The sequence below is a fragment of the Theropithecus gelada genome, chromosome 10 (genome assembly GCF_003255815.1).
Source record: "Theropithecus gelada isolate Dixy chromosome 10, Tgel_1.0, whole genome shotgun sequence".
In the NCBI taxonomy this organism is placed as follows: Eukaryota; Metazoa; Chordata; class Mammalia; order Primates; family Cercopithecidae; genus Theropithecus; species Theropithecus gelada.
In genome coordinates, this window is record NC_037678.1 from 3,708,497 (window position 1) to 3,727,830 (window position 19,334).

Sequence of the window (19,334 nt, forward strand, 5' to 3'; positions counted from 1 at the left end):
TCTCTCTCTCCCTCTCCCTCCCCCCCCCCTCTCTCTCTCTCTCCCTCCCACCTCCTCCTCTCTCTCTCCCTCCCACCTCCTTCTCTCTCTCTCTCCCTCCCACCTCCTTCTCTCTCTCTCCCTCCCACCTCCTTCTCTCTCTCTCCGTCCCACCTCCTTCTCTCTCTCTCTCTCTCCCTCCCACCTCCTCCTCTCTCTCTCCCTCCTACCTCCTTCTCTCTCTCTCTCCCTCCCACCTCCTTCTCTCTCTCTCCCTCCTACCTCCTTCTCTCTCTCTCTCCCTCCCACCTCCTTCTCTCTCTCTCTCCCTCCCACCTCCCTCTCTCTCCTGAAGGCTTTTACCACAACCTGATCATGTTAATTGGTTTTCCTTTCTTTCATCCATCTCACTTTCCATTTACTATTTAAGCATACCTATATGATGCCGTTTTTTCTCACTACTGGTTTTGAAAGAAATCGTTTCACGGAGATAAGTTTGTCTTTATACACCATTAATTAAGGATGTGGCCATATTCTACACAGACAAAGTCTTCAAGGTAGTCTAATACAAGTCAATGAGGCTTTACAAATACCCACAAGTAGAAAAAATCACGAGAGGGGAGGGGCTGGCCAGAGGCAGAGGGGTCCTGGAGCAAGGTCCAGCACCTCCAAGGGCAGGGAAGGACAAGCATCGGGGCAGAGGGGTAAGGATGTGGGCCCCGCATTCCATCGACCTTCTGAGTCTCCTTGAGTGTCTCATTCCCATGCCCTGAAGGGCGGGAGAATCTATTTCAATGTCTAGGTATAGCAACACTTGCCCAATCCCACGGAAACTCAAGTAATTATTTCTTTCCTTTAAGTTAGGAATCTACCATTAGGTTCTTCTCCTAACAGCTTGGAGCTAATGATTAATAACAGGAATAAAAGAAATGATTAAAGAGAAGACTTTGCTAATATAATCAACAAAATACAAAGTCCTGACATCTAATCTTTTTCCAATTACTAAAGTCTAAGTAAAATAAGTACAGAATAATTGGGCGACAGTCGCAGCAATAACTTGCATTTTACAGCAATCTCAGAAAATATCAAATCTTCCCCAGTACCCTAAGGATATTATGAAAAGCAGGAACCTCATATCTGAACACCAATAATGTAATGTTTACCAACCATGTTCCCAGTGCCTCTCCCTCAGCATAACTCTGGTTTTCTGATTATGGTTTATGAGGAAAAGCTGAGAGGAAACTTATTTGTTAACGTTCTCTGAACCTCTCTCCTCACTGGAAGAAATTCACAAAAATTCAAAAATCCTGAATCTACATAATGAGACAAGGCTCTAACTCTGCTCAAGCTTTGGTGTTAAAAGAGAGCTTTCATACGTCTTATCTCATTTGATCCTCAAAACAAGCTTGTGTTACTTAGGGCTGTGATCACTATTGTATACGAAAGAAATAGTCTCAGAGAGGTTAAGTGACTTGACCAAGGTCACACAGGAGCTAAGCAACCTTCAATACCAGGGTCTTTCCACTACGTCCCTTCCATTCTTAGAAAGACTTTTGTAGCACAGACAAATCTCACTTCTGAATACAGACAAAAAGATCCAAAGTAAAACCTTAGGAGATCAAAGCACAGCAGCAGGATAGTCAAAGAATAATACACGTAAAGAATGAAGGAGGGACGGTTCAACGTCGGGAAATCTTGTAGCTTTACCGACATGCTGAATGGGGTTGACAGGGAAGCCACATGACCATCCTCAGAGGTGTTTGGTGCATCTTTCTAGCAGAATCCCAGCTTTGCGAAGTATTCACACCTCCCTGCAGCAGCCCTGTGGGTGGGGACTCAGCCCAGAGGCCGCTGAACCCACAGGTGGGCCTGGTTGGAGCCCTGCAGAGCTAGGCCACACCTCACCAATGGCTGAGTCAGCAAAGGGCCTAGGCCCCTACTTAAGCCACTGAGCACAGACAGCTGAGGGCTTCTGAGAACACTCCGCCGGGTTCTTGGGAAGTTCCTGGAGGCAACCCACTCCTCTTCCACTGAAAGCTACCAGGGTCAGATGTGGGGGTCGGAACTGCTGCAACCATCTGCACCCAACCAGCCTGAGGAATGACGCCAACAGAGACAGACGCAGAACCGAGAGAATGGCAGGAAACGGAGTTCTGAGATAAGCAAGATGGCCAAATACAGGAACATTCAAAAATCAATAGCCCTCCTCTGCCAGCAAAAAGAAAATAACATGGCATAAACTTAACAAGAACTGTACAAGACCTCACGAAGAAAACTACAAGTGTTCACTTGAACACTTACATAAATAGGAGGAAACACCATGCTCACTGACACCAACCTGCATTTACGAAGCTCTTCCTCTGGGCCAGGGGGAGTAGGGGAATTACAAATGTGAGCAACACCAAACACAGTCCCCGTGCCTACACAGACCCCTGTGCTGGACAGCCTGCCTGGCTTAGAGAGTCCCCTGGGCTTCCAGATCCGCCCTGTGCTTAAGAGAGCGCACCTGTGCTTACAGAGCTTAACTGTGCCTAGAGAGTTCACCTGTGCTTAGAGTTCACCTCCCATTCCAAGGAAGAGCAAAGTAAACTTACAGCTACCCTGAGTGCTCAGATGAAGAGGCAAAGGGTGCCCTGAAACCGTAAATGGGGAATTGTACCTTGTTAGGAAGGTCAGGGAGGTTTCCTTGAGGAAATGACAATGGGGATAAGATCTAAGAATGAGGGGAAATGAACTGAGTGAAGAGTGAGGCCAGCAGGGGAGTAGTCAAAGCCCAGGGAACAGCTAATGCAAAGCCTGGATTATCCTGGAGAAGAGACTGGGGGGCCAAGAGTGGTCATAAGGAGACCACTCAATGGACTACTTCACAAGCCCAGTGTAGGGGTGATGATGGCAGTGAAAGTAAAGCAATGACCAAGGAGATATTTGGGAGCTGAAAGCAAGAAGACTCAAACAACAGACTAAATAGAATACATGGATCTAAGACTCAAAATTACAATGCTGTCAGGTGTCACTTTAGAAATCGTCAAGTTCAATGCAAACCCAATCAAAATTCCAACGGGATATATTTATGTGTTCTGAAACTTGGTAAGTTGACCCTAAGTTTACCTGGAATTTGATTGGCATAAGAAGAGCCAATAAAATTCCCAAAAGGAATAATGTGAAGAAACTCACATTAACTGATAAGAAAAACATATAATGAAGCTACGGGAATTAAGACAATAGGGTTCAGAGAGACAGACTAAGACAAAGAAATCAAGGACACAGAATGAATGGTTCAAAATCAAGCCTATGTATTTATGAGCACTTAGTTATGATAAAAATAGCATTTCGGCCGGGCGCGGTGGCTCAAGCCTGTAATCCCAGCACCTTGGGAGGCCGAGACGGGCGGATTACGAGGTCAGGAGATCGAGACCATCCTGGCTAACCCGGTAAAACCCCGTCTCTACTAAAAAATACAAAAAACTAGCCGGGCAAGGTGGTGGGCGCCTGTAGTCCCAGCTACTCGAGAGGCTGAGGCAGGAGAATGGCGTAAACCCGGGAGGCGGAGCTTGCAGTGAGCCAAGATCGCGCCACTGCACTCCAGCCTGGGAGACAGAGCGAGACTCCGTCACACACACACAAAAAAATAGCATTTCAAATCAGGGGGCAGTCAACCAACGATGGTCATACAATATGGTATCTGGAAATTCGACCATATATCTTACCATACACAATTCCAGATGCTTACAGATCTAAACAGGTGGGCGGATGAGTGTGTGTCTGTGTGTCAAGGAAAGAGTGAAAACACTAGGAAAAACTATCCTGGTGGGGGAAGGGACTTCCTAAGCAAGACATAAATCTCAGAAACTATAAATAAAAGTATTAACAAATTAACTACATAAAAGATTGGAAATGACTGTACAGTGAAGGACTTTTGATATGCAACCAACAAATAACAGACTGAAAAATACATGCAACATATATAAAAAGGTTAGCATCACTAATATACAAAGAGCACACAGTAAAGTAGGACGATGAACAGCCAACGAAAACTGGAAAATACACAGAAGAGGAAATGGAAATGGCTAGTAAACATATTGTGTAAAAGACATATGACCTCAGGCTGGGCACAGCAGCTCACGTCTGCAATCCCAGCACTTTCGGAGGCTGAGGCGGGCGGATCACTTGAGCCCGGGAGTTTGAGACCAGCCTGGGTAACATGGCAAAACCCAGTCTCTACAAAAAAAAAAAAAAAAAAAAAAAATTAGCCAGGCATGATGGTGTGCACGTCTAGTCCCACCTACTCAGGAGGCTGAGGTGGGAGAATCAGTGGAGCCCGGGAGATTGGGGCTATAGTGAGCCATGATCACTGCACTGCACCCCAGCTTGGGCAACAGAGTGAAACCCTGTCTTTTAAAAAAAAGAAAAGACACATCACCTCAATAGTGATCAAACAACAAATTAAAACAAGAAATCTGTCAAAAATAAGCTGGATAACATTTTTAATGAATGATAGTGCCCAATACTGATAAGACTTTGGGTAAACAGCCACTCTCTCACAGTTTGGTAAAAGCATATATTGGCATAGATTTTTTGTTGGTCAAATTTCAAAAGTATATAACCTTTAAGCAGCAAGGTTTTTTTGTTCTTTTTGTTTGTTTGTTTGTTTGTTTGTTTGTTTTGAGATGGAATCTCGCTCTGTCCCTCAGGCTAGAGCATAGTGGCGCAATCTCGGCTCACCTCAACCTCTGCCTCCCAAGGTCAAGCGATTCTCCTGCCTCAGACTCACGAGTAGCTGGGATTACAGGCAAGTGCCACTGTGCCCAGCTAATTTTTGTATTTTTAGTAGAGACGGGGTTTGGCCATGTTGACCAGGTTGATCTCGAACTCCTGACCTTCAGGTGATTCGCCCACCTTAGCCTCCCAAAGTGCTGAAATGACAGGCGTGAGCCACCGCGCCCGGCCTTGCGCAGCAACTTTTAAGAAACCTGTTCTACAGAGAGATTTGCAAAGGAATGCAAAGGCTATGCACAAGGCTGTTCATTTGAGTGATGCCGTATTTTAAAATGCCCATGAATAGGGAGACGATCCATGCACTGGAATACACTGTTGCCGCAGAAAAGAATGTCTGTCTTTTTGTGTGGACACGAAGTTTATCTAAATGATAAAGTAAAAAGGGAAAAATGAAAACAGTCTGTAAATACAATGATGATTTCTGTAGCACATACGAGAATCTGAAAGCACAGGCAGCACCTGGGGAGGGGTTCCCAGGATGGAGTCAGGGATGACAGAAGACTTACTTTCCACCGTACGCACCCCGGTGTTTCTACAGAACTACAAAGTTTCTGTGACATCGCCACTTTAATCTCCGATTGGTCAAATTCCATGCAGCTCTCGGGGCCCATTGCAAGACCTGCCACGTCTAAGATGCCTTCCTGACAGCTACAGCCCTCACTTCTCTCTTCTATGAGCGCCAATGACAGAGGGTGTCATGAGCACCCGCCCTGTCTCCTAGGAGTAATGTATGCGTTCCTGAAGGTCAGACTCCACCACTTGGCTTTTTTCTGTCTCCAGTTAAGTGCCGGACAGAATGCTCCATCCTTTCTTCCTCCCCTTTAATGATTTGCTTGTTGTGGGGTGTGATATTTTGAAATCAAAGTATAATTTACATATAATAAATGTATTGCTAGGCCAGGCGCAGTGGCTCACACCTGTAATCCCAGCACTTTGGGAGGCCAAGGCGGGCGGATCACCTGAGGTCAGGAGTTCCAGACTAGCCTGGCCAACATGGTGAAACCCCATCTCTACTAAAAATACAAAAATGAGCCAAGCATAGTGGCTGGCACCTGTAGTCCTAGCTACTCAGGAGGCTAAGACAGGAGAATCACTTGAACCTGGGAGGTGGAGGCTGCAGTGAGCCGAGATCACGCCACAGCATTGCAGTCTCGGTGACAGAGTGACAGTCTGTCTCAAAAAAAAAAAAAAAAAAAAGTATTGCTGCCCTCAGACAAGACATAGAACACGTCTATTGCCCTTTTCTAATCGTTCTTGGCCCCCACTCCAAGTTAACTGCCTTCTGATATCTATCACCATAGACTGGACTTGCCTGTTCTTGCAATTCATATAAACGTTACAGACAGTATATATCCTTTGTGTCCTATTTCTTTTGCTCAGAATGTGTAAGAGTCACACACGTTGCCAGTACCAGTAGTTCATTCTTTACAAGCAGTAAAAGTATTCTAAGAATATACCACAACTTGTTTACACATTCACCCATTCATAGACTTCTGTGTTAGTTACTAATTTTTACCATGAATAGGCTGCAATGAACACTCTTGTGGATGTATGTTTTGTGGGTTGTATGTCTCCATTTCTCCTAGGCAGGTGTGAAGGAGTGGAACTGCCGGGTGATTTTTACCATGAATAGGCTGCGATGAACACTCTTGCGGATGTATGTTTTGTGGGTTGTATGTCTCCATTTCTCCTAGGCAGGTGTGAAGGAGTGGAACTGCCAGGTCACAGGGCAGATGTACATCTCCCTTTATTTAAAAACTGCCTTTCTGCAATCTATGCATCTGACAAAGGTCTGATATCCAGCATCTATACGGAACTTAAATTTACAAGAAAAAAACAACCCCATTAAAAAGGGGGAAAAGAGGGGCCGGGCGCGGTGGCTCAAGCCTGTAATCCCAGCACTTTGGGAGGCCGAGACGGGTGGATCACGAGGTCAGGAGATCGAGACCATCCTGGTGAACACGGTGAAACCCCGTCTCTACTGAAAAACACAAAAAAAACTAGCCAGGCGAGGTGGTGTGCGCCTGTAGTCCCAGCTACTCCGGAGGCTGAGGCAGGAGAATGGCGTGGACCCGGGAGGCGGAGCTTACAGTGAGCTGAGATCCGGCCACTGCACTCCAGCCTGGGCTACAGAGCGAGACTCCATCTCAAAAAAAGAAAAAAGGGGGGAAAGGACATGAACAGACACTTTTCTTTTTTTTTTTTTTTTTTTTTTGAGACGGAGTCTCGCTCTGCCGCCCAGGCTGGAGTGCAGTGGCCAGATCTCGGCTCACTGCAAGCTCCGCCTCCCGGGTTCCCGCCATTCTCCTGCCTCAGCCTCCCGAGTAGCGGGGACTACAAGCGCCCGCCACCTCGCCCGGCTAGTTTTTTTTTGTATTTTTTTAGTAGAGACGGGGTTTCACCGTGTCAGCCAGGATGGTCTCGATCTCCTGACCTCGTGATCCGCCCGTCTCGGCCTCCCAAAGTGCTGGGATTACAGGCTTGAGCCACCGCGCCCGGCCGAACAGACACTTTTCAAAAGGCCAGGCGCAGTGGCTCACATCTGTAATCCCAGCACTTTGGGAGGCCAAGGCGGGCAGATCATTTGAGGTAAGTAGTTCGAGACCAGCCTGGGCAACATAGTGAAATCCCGTCTCTACTAAAGATAGAAAAATTAGCCAGGCATGGTGGCAGGCACCTGTAATCCCAGATACTTGGCGGGCTAAGGCAGGAGAATCACTGGAACCCAAGAGGTGCAGGTCGCAGTGAGCCGAGATTGCACCACTCACTCCAGCCTGGGTGCAAAGTGAGACTCTGTCTCAATAAAAAAAGAAAAAGACATACCTGTGGCCAAAGAAACATGAAAAAAAGCTCAACATCACTGATCATTAGAGAAATGCAAATCAAAACCACAATGAGATACCATCTCGTATCAGTCAGAATCGTGATTACTAATGGTGGTGAGGTTATGGAGAAAAAGGAACACCTTTACACTGTTGATGGGAGTGTAAATTAGATCAACCATCATGGAAGACAGTGTAGCAATTCCTCAAAGACCTAGAGACAGAAATACCATTTGACCCAGCAATCTTATTACTGGGTATATACCCAAAATAATACAAATCATGCTATTACGAAGACACATGCGCACCTATGTTCATTGTAGCACTATTCACAATAGCAAAGACATGGCATCAACCTAAATGCCCATCAATGGTAGACTCCATAGAGAAAATGTGATACATATACACCATGGAATACTATGCAGCCCTAAAAAGGAACAAGATTGGCCAGGCATGGTGGTTCACGCCTGTAATCCTAGCACTTTGGGAGGCTGAGGCGGGCAGATCACGAGTTCAGGAGATCGAGACCAACCTGGCTAACATGGTGAAACCCCATCTCTACTAAAAATACAAAAACAAAAAACAAAACAAAACAACAACAACAAAAAAACAAAAAACAAAATTAGCCAGGCATGGTGGTGGGCACCTGTAGTCCCAGCTACTCAGGAGGCTGAGGTGGCAGAATGGTGTGAACCCAGGGGGTGGAGCTTGCAGTGAGCTGAGATCGTGCCACTGCACTGCAGCCTGGGTGACAGAGTAAGACTCTGTCTCGGAAAAAAAAAAAAAAAAAAGGAACAAGACTATGTCCTTTGCAGGGACATGGATGGAACTGGAGGCCATTATCCTTACCAAACTACAGCAGGAACAGAAAACCAAATACCACATGTTGTGGGGCCTACTGGAGGGCGGAGGATGGGAGGAGGGAGAGGATCAGGAAAAGTAACTAATGGATACCGGGCCTAATACCTGGATGATGAAAGAATCTATACAACAAACCCCACGACACATTTTACCTATGTAACAAACCTGTGCATCCTGCACATGTATCCCTGAACTTAAAAATAAATAAGTAAATTAATTAAAATAAATCTGCCATAAGGTTCTTTAAAGTGATTGCACCATTTTACACTTCTCACCAGCAGTGTATGAATTGTTCCACATCTTGGCCAAAATTTAGTGTTGTCAGTCTTTTTATTTTAGCCATTCTAGTAAGTGTTAAATGGTATCTGATTGTGATTTCATAGAGCAATTCTATGAAGATTAATGATGCTGAGCACTGAAGAGATTTTCATGTGTTTACTGTGGCCATCTCTATACTTTCTGCGAGGTGTATGTTGAAATCCTTTACCCATATTTTATTGGGTTGTTCAAAATGTTATTATTGATCCATGAGTCTGTTTCTAATTACTAATATTTTTTCTGATTACGGGTCATATTTTTCCGTTCCATTGCATACCAGTTACTTTTTTACTGAATGCCAGATATCCCAGGTATCAGTTTATTGCCACTGTGATACTGGAACTGGATCTTGTAAAAACTTTTCCTTTGTCAGCTGGCGCGATCTCATCCTAGTCAATAGAGAGGGCTGGAGGGACACGAATGGTGTCTTTCAGGTTCATGTGGCTCATTTGCCAAGTTCCTGCAGGTGCCGTCTCTCCAGCACTCGATTCCCACAGCTCTTGGGATTATTCAACTCACTGCTTTCTGGTGACTTTCCCCAGCTCATAGAATTCCACCCTACTCCTGAGCAGATCAATACTCAGCCAAGGACTTGACAGGACTTTGCAGACATCTGGGGTTCTCTCCCTGTACAATTCCCTCCTCTCCAACACTCTGCTCCATATATGATTTCTGTTTCGGCCTCCTCAAAACTCTTTCCTAATTCCTCAACTCAGCAAAGCTGCTTGGTTTCTTTGGGTTCCCCCACTTATGCTGCTGCTTGGCAACTGCATTCAATTGCAAATTGAGTCCTTATACAGGTCACCTTACTTATGTCCTATCTCACAGGGTCACAGTCCTGCACTGCCTGTTGCCCAGTATCTGAAAACAATTGTTTCACATATCTGGTCCAGTTTTCTAGCTGTTGATAACAGAAGAGCAATTCCTTTGGCAGTTACTCTTTCATAGGTTAAGGCAAAAGTCAATTTGCTAATATGTTTTTAAAGAATTTTTTGTCTATATTCATCATAAATATTGGTCCCAGGTTCCCTTTTCTTATAATGTCTTTGTTAAGATTTTGATATCAGGATTATGTTACCTTAAAAAAATGAGAAGTGTTTACTCCTCCTTTCTTTTCTGAAAGCGTTCCTGGAGGATTGCTATTATTTCTTCTTTAAATGTTTGATAGAGTTCACCAGCAAAGCCATCTGGTCCTGATGTTTTCCTTGCATGAAGGCTCTTGTATAACAAATTTAATTTTTTAAATCAATATAAGGATAATAAAGGTCTCCATTTCTTCCTGCATTAGTTTCAGTTGTGTCTCTCTAGAAATATCTCCATTTCATGAATTTATTGGCATAAAATTGTAAATAACATTCCCTTATTAGCTTTTTAATGTCTGTAGGATCTGTAGTGATGTCCCCTCTTTCATTTCTCATATTGGTAATTTGTTTTTTCTCTTTTTTTCTGTTCATTAGTCTAACTAGAGGTTTTTCAAGGGTCTCTTCAAAAAAACTTTATATTTTAGTGATTCTTTTCTTGTTTATCCATTTTTCAGTTTATTTATTTTTCACCCTTATTTAGATTGTTTCTCTTCTTTTACTTGGTTTTTGTTGTTCTTCCAGTTTCTTAAAATGAGAGCTTTGAATACTAAGTTGAAACCTTTATTGTTTTCTAATATAGGCATTTAAAGTATAAATTTTCCTCCAGGCACTGTTTTAGGTGCATCACACAAATTTTGACACGTGTTGTCATTATCATTCAGTTCAAAATTTCCTTATGATTTATTTGACCCATAGGTTGTTTAGAAGTATGCAGGTAAATTTCTATCTGAGGATTTTCTGTGTACCTTGTTGTTATGGATTTTTAATTTAAAGCACTTGGTCAGATGAACTTGGTGGTATTTCAACCCTTTGATATTTACTGTCAACTTTTTGGGGCCAGCATATAATCTACTTGGTGAATGCGCCACATCCTTGAAAAGGATTAACATGATCAGTTAGCAGATGTGGTATTTTATAAATCAATTAGATCCCACTGGATGATAATGTTATTCTAATCTTCCATACTTTTACTAACATTTTAATTTACCTGCTGTTTTAATTACTCACAGAGGGCTGTTAAATTTTCTGCCTAGGATTGTAAACTTGTTTATTTCTTTCTTTATTGCTGTCAATGTTTGCTTCATGCATTGTAAAGCTGGCGCATACACATTTAGGATTCATCTCTCTACTTAATGAATTGATCCTTTCATCATCATGAAACATCCCTCTTTGTCTCTAATACAACTCTTTGTCTTGAGGTCTACTTTTCCTGATGTAATTATAAGCAAATTCGTTTTCTTGTGATTAGAGCTTGCATGACATATCTTTTTCTACTCTTTTATTTCAACTGCCTGTCTTTATGTTTAAAACATGTGTGTCTGGCTTTTGTTATGGTTTGAATGTTTTTGTCCCTCCAAAAATTCATGTGTTGGAAAGTTAATCCCTGGTTAATCCCCGGTGCAACAGTGTTAGGAGGTGGCCTTGTGGGAAGGTGTTTAGGGCATGAGTAATCCACCCTCGTGACTGCATTAAGGTCATTATAAAAGGGCTCCCAAAAGTAGGTTTGCCCTCTTCTGCTCTTCTGTCACATGAGGACGTAGATTTTGTCCCGTTTTGCCCTTTGCCTTTGACCATGTGATGACATAGCAAGCAAGCCTTCACCAGATGCCAGAGCCTTGATGCGAGACCTCCCAGCCTCCAAAACTGGGAGAGACGGAATTTCTGTTGCTTATAGATTATCCAGTCTGTGCTATTCTGTTAGAGCAACATGCAACAGACTAACACGGCCTTCCTTTCAGCTTTCTGTCTCTAAAGTTTCATACAGTCAAGCAGTAAAATCATAAGTGCTCTGAGACAGAAAACTAAAATGTAAGAAATACTTACATAGGTAGAAAATGAATGAGATTAAGTAAATGAGAAATAAATACCATTTCTCCTACAACAGTGGATTTCCTTTCTGAGAACTGAAACTTTGGAATATTTTCAGGAAAACACCACCAAAATCACAATTCCATGCTCATCTGCACTGTGAAAGCTTTACTTCTCAAGAGGAAATTACCAAGCGCTAACTCTAAAGCGAGCAGAGAGAGAGCAGAGCGTAGAGTGACAAACACTGGTTGTGGGTTCAGTGCACCTGGTTCAAGGACCAGCTTGGCCAACAACTATCTGGAGGCTCTGGACAGTCCCCTTTATCTGTCGAGCTTCAGTTTCCTCCACTGAAACACAGGACAAATAAAAACACCTGCCTTGATTAAGTCACATAATTTTTACAAAGAACAAAGAGACAATACATGGGGAAACATTTGTGAACTGTGACATAATATACAAATGCAAGAGCACGCTTCTGTTATGCTGACAGATGCAGTTATTCAGCACACTCTGTGAACCCAACCCATAAAGCAATTGGGACTCATTCATTCTAATTGGATGTAAAATATCACATCTGAGACTGAACCAGAAATCTGTCACAAAATGGTATATGCAAAGAACTCCTAATTATAAGCACCTTTTTTCTGAAAAGCCAAGAATAACAGAAAAATCAACCCATCATTTAAACTTCTTTAAGATTCATTTCTTATTAACTGCTTTTAATTATGATTTTTAAAACCTTTTGTAATAATAAAATCTGGGAGAAACACTGAACAATAGTAAGAAATGCATGTGCACTGCACTTAGGCTTACATGTGGTTCTAGACTAAAAGCTGAGTGTCACCAGCATAAGGAGGGTCTACAAAAATATGCATATGTGCTGTTCCTAAAGCCACATGCAGGGGAGCCTCACAGATCAACTCCATGTGGCCAGCACTTGCTGAGCACGCCCCCTGTGTAAGCTGCCTCTGGGCAAAGCCACTGAGATGCTCCCCAGGCCGAGTCCACCCACACATTAATCCATCCCATTGGCAGGTGCCAATCAACACTCACCACAGACCAGGCCCTGAACTAGCCTCCAAGGGAGTGATTAAACCCAGTTCCCTCCCTCAAGGGGCTCACTGTCAAATAGCAAGAAGAAACCTATCCAGTGAAATCACTGTTCACCAGGACTATGAGAGAAAGGAATGCAAGGTACAGTGAGTCACCAGAGGGGTGGTCTCTTCTCTGAAGAAGGGGACATCAGGAAAGATTCTCCATGAGCTGCTACTGGAGAGCCATCTTGAAGCTAAGCGAAGCACAGATTTATCTCTACTTCCCCTAATTCTCACCAACAGGGCAGTAAAGGAACAATGTCATAAACAAGGACAAGGGTGTAAAGGAGGCAGAAAAGAAATGTCAGCAGAAATCTGAAAGACGGACAGCAGACACAGTAGTGGGAGGCGGCGCAGCAGCACGGACAACAGCCTGACAAGGGGACGACAACAGGGAGCGGCCAACTGAGGACAAAGAACCCCTAGAAAGGGCTGTGTTGGAGCAGAACACAGGAGCAAGCCCACCTACTCCCACCCACACAGTGAGCTCCCCCTACCTCACCCCGCAAATGAACAACTTTAGGATAAAACAAGTTATACGTGACAGGTACTCAGTCACGAACCAGAGTTAGAGTTATCACATCACAAACAATGAATCCCAATGTCATCAAAAATTAAACTGAGAGAATGGGGAAGGAGAAGAGGAAGAAGCACGGTAAGAGAGTTAAACCCTCTGCTTCAGAGTAGAAAGTTAATAAATACGGCTAAACTGTAAAAATCTGCAAAATTACCACAGTATTTAGAAATACCAAGACCAGTACCAGCAGCAACAGCCAAGAGGTACAATCACAGCCTCGTCTCAGAGACGGAAGGCAGGGATGAGGAAGGGTGGGGACGGCGGACTACCCTTTCCAGTGCAAATCTTATAGTGCCTGTTGAGTCTCCCTTATCCAAAAAGCTTGGGATCCCAAGTGTTCAAATTCTGGGTTTTTTCCAGATTTTGGAATATGTGCATATATATAATGAGATATCTTGGGGATGAGACCTAAATCTAAACACAAAATTCATTTATGGTTCATATATACCTTACACATATAGCCTCAAGGTGATTTCATACATTTTTAAAATAATTTTGCCTGTGTGTATACCGAACCACCTAGAAGCCAAGGTGTCACTATCTCAGTCACCCGTGAGGGTAATCTGTGGTCGTCTGGCACCACCGTCATTCCCGACTCTAAATTTACACGCTACCAATAAGCAATCATTTTCTTACACTTATTCCCACATAAGTACTTAACAATAAAAAATATGACCTACCATTAATACAGTGAAAAAAACTGTTCAGAGTAGCTAAGCGCCACGGCAGCCTCCCCAAAACACCCGCGTCCACTGCGAAGCAACAGCGGCAACAAACAATGGCGGCTTCCAGTCTCCATCTACGGTACTGGGTTTCCATTAAAAGGTTCCTGGACACTGCGGGTTTTTTGCTTTTCTCAATGAGAAGAAACATCAGAAGCAGTTGAGGGACCGGGAAGTGAGTGCTCTAGGGATGAGAAGGCATTCTGCCCGGTGGGTTTTTTAAATGTTTCCTCTGGAGTCATCTGTTCATTAGCGACAGTTTTTGTCTTTTAAGTGTCTCTTTGATTTTGTAAATTGATGTGATTTCTTGCTCTGCTGTGAACACATGCTGCCCTAGCCCTTCAGTAAGCCTGTCGCACATTTTCCTATGTCATCTGTAGGTGCTTTTTCTACAGTGTGAATGTCATCGTTTTCATCGTCACTATCATCACAGTTACCTCGACTCAAAAACATTTTTGCTATTTCAACATCTACTGATGGTTAACAACTGGTACCTCATTTATCGATGCTGAGGACTTCTTTGATATCCACTTCTTCCAATGGTTAACAACTGGTACCTCATTTATCCACGTTGAGGACTTCTTTGATATCCACTTCTTCCAGCTTTCTGATGAACCTTGAAGGTGTATGTAAGGAGGTCAGACATCACTTTTGTCTCGCTTGACACGCAGAATCCTTCAAAGTCACCACTTTGTTCATCATCATCACTGAACACACAGTCACAGCCCAGAGACTGTGTCAGGCATGCACAGCTGTTTGTTTTGTCACTGTGTTCCAAGTGCTGGCAGCAGCAGATACAGCATCCTTCGTGCTAAACTCCTTTGGACAACCTTCCAAACCCACGCCGCCTCTGTTCACTGCCACTGACATGCGGCCTGAGAAAGTGTTTGGATATCGATTCTTCATTGATCTACAAATACTTGGTCATGTGGCTGAATTAATAAAGTCAGATCTCGGGGGAAATACATGGCATAAACATTACTATTGTTGAGAATTTCAGCTGGAGAAGAAGCAGAACAGCTGTCATGAAATGACAAATCCTGCAGTCATCATCCAGTCCAGGCTCCCTGCAATGAGCACAAGCCACGGATACAAAACGTTTGTGAAGTGAATCAGAAAAGATGTCCTTGGTGATCCATGCCTTTGTGTGAGCATAATAAAGGACTGGTGAGAAATCCACTCCTTGAAAACAGCAAGGATACAAGCTTTTGCGGATCACAGCAAGTTTACGCTTCCGCATGCCTGCTGCATTAGCACGTCCCAGCACAGTGATTCTGTCCCAGGATCCTGAATTCCTGAAGGGGCTGTCTCATCAGCTGTCGTCAGTATCTTTCTGGGGCAAGAACACCAAAGCAATGATGGTTCATCAGCACTACAGACTTGTTCCGGCATCAGCGTCTCATTAGAGATGATCTTGGCAAACTAAGGAATTTCTCCACCGCTTCGTGATCAGCACAAACTTTTAAACATGTAATGCCTTATCTAGTCTTAATTTCTGCAACCAGCCTGCACAAGCGTCACAGTTCCCTTTAACTTTTAGTTCACGGCGAGAGAGCTTTGCTTGCGGCTTGACAGGTAAGTATTGTTAAGTGGATGTGTTCACTGTGATGCTGATGGATTCACTCTCTCAATACACAATCAAGATCTTCATTTTTGGGGTCATGCACGGTGGCCCACACCTGTAATCCCAGCACTTTGGGAGGCCGAGGTGGGCCAATCACTTGAGGTCAGGAGTTCAAGACCAAACTGACCCAACATGGTGAAACTCCATCTCTACTAAAATACAAAAATTAGCCAAGCAGGGTGGCACGCGCCTGTAGTCCCAGCTACTCGGGAGGCTGAAGCCGGAGAATCGCTTGAACCCAGGAGGAGGAGGTTGCAGTGAGTCAAGATTATGCCACTGCATTCCAGCCTGGGTGACAGGGTGAGACTCAGTCTCAAAAAATAGATAAAATAAAATGTTAAAAGATCTTTATTTTTTGGCTTTATGCACTGGTTTTTAATTTTTCATTAACTTCTATCCATCAATTTTGGCACAGAACTTCAACGGTTTCTCCTTCTGATTCTTCAGGTCCCATATGGTGGTCATTCCAACACCACACTCTTGGGTAAGACGTTTCACTTATACCACAGTCCAGTTTCTCCAACAGCCTGACTTTTCTGTGCTACAGATAAACATCAATGCTCCTTGTTCTTATCACTGTTACCCACAGGGGTATCTACAGGTCTTTTTTGGCATTTTCAATAGTATCTTTACGCCCCAGAACAAAGAATAAGCAAAAAGCCACAGTGAGTAATGCACAAAGGCCTCGCTCATGGGGGGCTTCAGGGGGAACCGGCCCTTGGTGTGTCCAATGCACAAGTGTGGTCTTATTACCCCCTGTGGACATGCCTGTGCAGGGGAACCTGGACGTGCGCAGACAAGACACATCACAGCTGAAGGGGCTGGAAGGCTCTCATTTCCCTTGGGGATACTGATAAACTGTGTGTTGTGCACCTAAGAGTTCACATGTGATTTCACATAAGATCGGGTGAAGAATTGTCTACCTGTGGTGTCAAATCAGTGCTCAAAACGTTTCAGACTTTGGAGCATTTCAGATTTTAGATTTTTGGATTATGGATGGTCAACCTACACTACTCCATTTTTAAAACCAGGTACATAAATGACTTTGTAAAATAAATATCTGACCTAAAACTAACCAAGTAAGGTATATGTCAAGGACACTGCAGCTAGAGAGGAAGCAGCACAAATAGAAGCACAGAGTGTGAAGCAATAAAACATCTGGCCGTCACTGCAAGAGCTTAACACAGTGCACCCATCCAGAGGGTGGAGATGGGGGGTGCCTGCAAGAAACAAGACTGGAGAGGAAGGCAGGGCCTGGATCCTACAGAGAGGCTGGAACAAGTGCCAACTACCTGGATTTATACACACAGGTGCTGAGGAGACGATGGGGATTGGGAGACAGACGTTTGGCAAAGATTTCAGAGGTATGACCTGGTGTGGGTTCGGTGAGAACACCACCAGTATTTGGACAGATGCCACAGGTCTTGCTGGGTGACTTGGGAGGTGAAAGTCAAGCACAGTAATGGGACGCTCATAACAACCAGAAACGGCAGAGCCCAAATGGGAGCCAGCAAACCCCTAGGCCTGAGTTACTCACTCACTCACTCACTCAGTTAGTCGCGCCGCCAACACTCAACACACAGGATGAACTCGGTATGGGCCGGGCACTGTCCTGCAACAGAGGTGGGAATCCATCCAGCCAGGAGCTGCCCACAGTACCCCCTCAGGTCCCCAAAACAGTGCAGGTACACCTAGAAGCAGACTACACCCCCATCGCCCTCAGGCTTTCAAAATGGAATAATTAACTTTCTGAAAAAGGCTATGTTTCTTCTTAGGTGAAAATAGGGGGCAAGAGAAAACCACCAATCCAGAAGACGATGTTTCAACATTTATCTGCTGAATTGTGTGCTCCTTACCAATTTGTTTGTGCAGAAGGCTGAATGTCAGAGGGGAAAGTACAGCAGACCTGAGAAATACGTCTGTTCTTTTCCTCTCCAGCCTTTGGCAGATTTCAACAAGGTTTCATTTCCACAGACAGAGCTAGGAGGGAAACTGGTTTTCCCCGATCAGGTGATACAGTTAAATGAGCCTTTCGGAAGGTGTTCTTTCTGCAGGATCCTGGAGGCCAAACCGCAGCAAGGGATGGTGGCTGCTCTGTCTCTGGTTCCACCGCAGGACCGTTAGAGAGCCATGGATGCTCGTCACCTGGCAGCTTTTCTAGAGAGTTATCGGAGTCTAGGCTTCGTGACCCTTAATTCCTACCATTAACATAACAGAGTTTTTCAAAATAACTTCTCTAGCTTTAACTTCTTCTTTTATTTGAAAGTTGGCGGGGGGGGGAGGTGTGTGTGTAATTTCAGGCAGCTTCTGGTTACAAATAGGAAGGAATATGCACGTGGAGGCATCAGGACTGTCCGAAAAGGTGTTGGACAAACGCTCCTCTAGGCCATGTGCTGTGCTGAACCCCAGGGAGGCAAACAGCTACCTGAGTGAATAAACACAAGGAGGGGGCCCAGGGACAAGTCGAGAGGCCTCGTACAATGCTAAATGCTGAGCTAGAAAAGGCCTCGCAGAGGAGGCTCTATGCCTCTGGAAATAAGAGATGTCCGTGAGGCCAGCAGACAGAATCATGGAGGGGGAGCGTCTGAGAAAGCTACGCAGGCCAGAGGCAGGTGCAGCCCAGGCTGGGGGAAGGAGGCATTTTAAGGGAAAAGCTGAGAGAGACGTGGGGGCTGAATGAGGCTCCTGAATGACAGAAATGCTTTTGTTTTGTGTAGAATCATATCGCATGACCCCTTTGGTTTCCAAAACACTTTTAAAACCCCATTATGGGGCTCTAATTAAATCCTAATTGGGATAAACACAATGACCAAGAAAGTACATCAAATGACAAGGTTAAATACTAGAGGTGGCTAGTTGCTGAGATACCAAATAGACCAACTTATCCTGACCAGTCAGAACCCAGCCAGCCTGAAAGAAACGGGATCAAAGGGAGCAGGGCTCTGAGCTCACTGCTCAGGTGGCTTCTGTTCCTTGGTCAGTTGGAATTAGTATGCACCACCTGTGTCACCAATGCAGTGCGTGATCAGAAGAGACATTCCGAATTTACTACTGGCATTTCTGTACGTCTCCTGCCCCTCCCCCTCCCTCCGAGGCAAGCCCTGCTCATTCTTGGAACATCATCTCCTCCATGAAGCCTCCAGCTCCTCCTCACATTGTCTTGGAGAGCGACCACCTGGAGAGCCACCTCCTGGCTGCTTGTCATGGGTGCCCATCAGACTCAAGGCCCTGGGAGGACGGGGCGCATGCTGTGGGCACCTAACCTGTGACCAGTGTGACCACAGAAAGAGAAGTGAGAGTTGCTCCACTCCTCCAGGAGGGCAGCTCCTGCTGGGGCAGCCATGCCACGCTTACCCTGTGCAGACTATGGCAACTGCAGTGGTAAAACCTGGGCAAGATGCTTTGGAAGCCCATGGACCAGAGGCACTCTACCTACAGGCAGAATTTCTAAAACAGAAATTTCAATTTAGAAATTTCTAAAAGTGGGTCCACGGTGCCTCTTCAAGAGACTGTCCCCTTTCCTCCCATGCTCCCCAGTCCTGCATCCCAGAATCAGAGGTCCCCTCCATTCCAGAAAGCCCCAGCATCCGGCCTCTCAGCTGCACCTCCCAGGGTGGGGCCTCCGCCCTGCCACAGCCTCCTCTCTGCTTCTCTATGGCCACAGCAGGCG

At 44.7% G+C, this 19,334-nt stretch overlaps 1 protein-coding gene across 3 annotated transcripts in view; it reads right to left on the minus strand.

Annotated features, from left to right (window-relative positions):
• TBC1D22A (TBC1 domain family member 22A) overlaps positions 1–19,334 on the minus strand; it is a 408,925-nt gene that overhangs the window by 291,787 nt on the left and 97,804 nt on the right. The window lies entirely within an intron of this gene.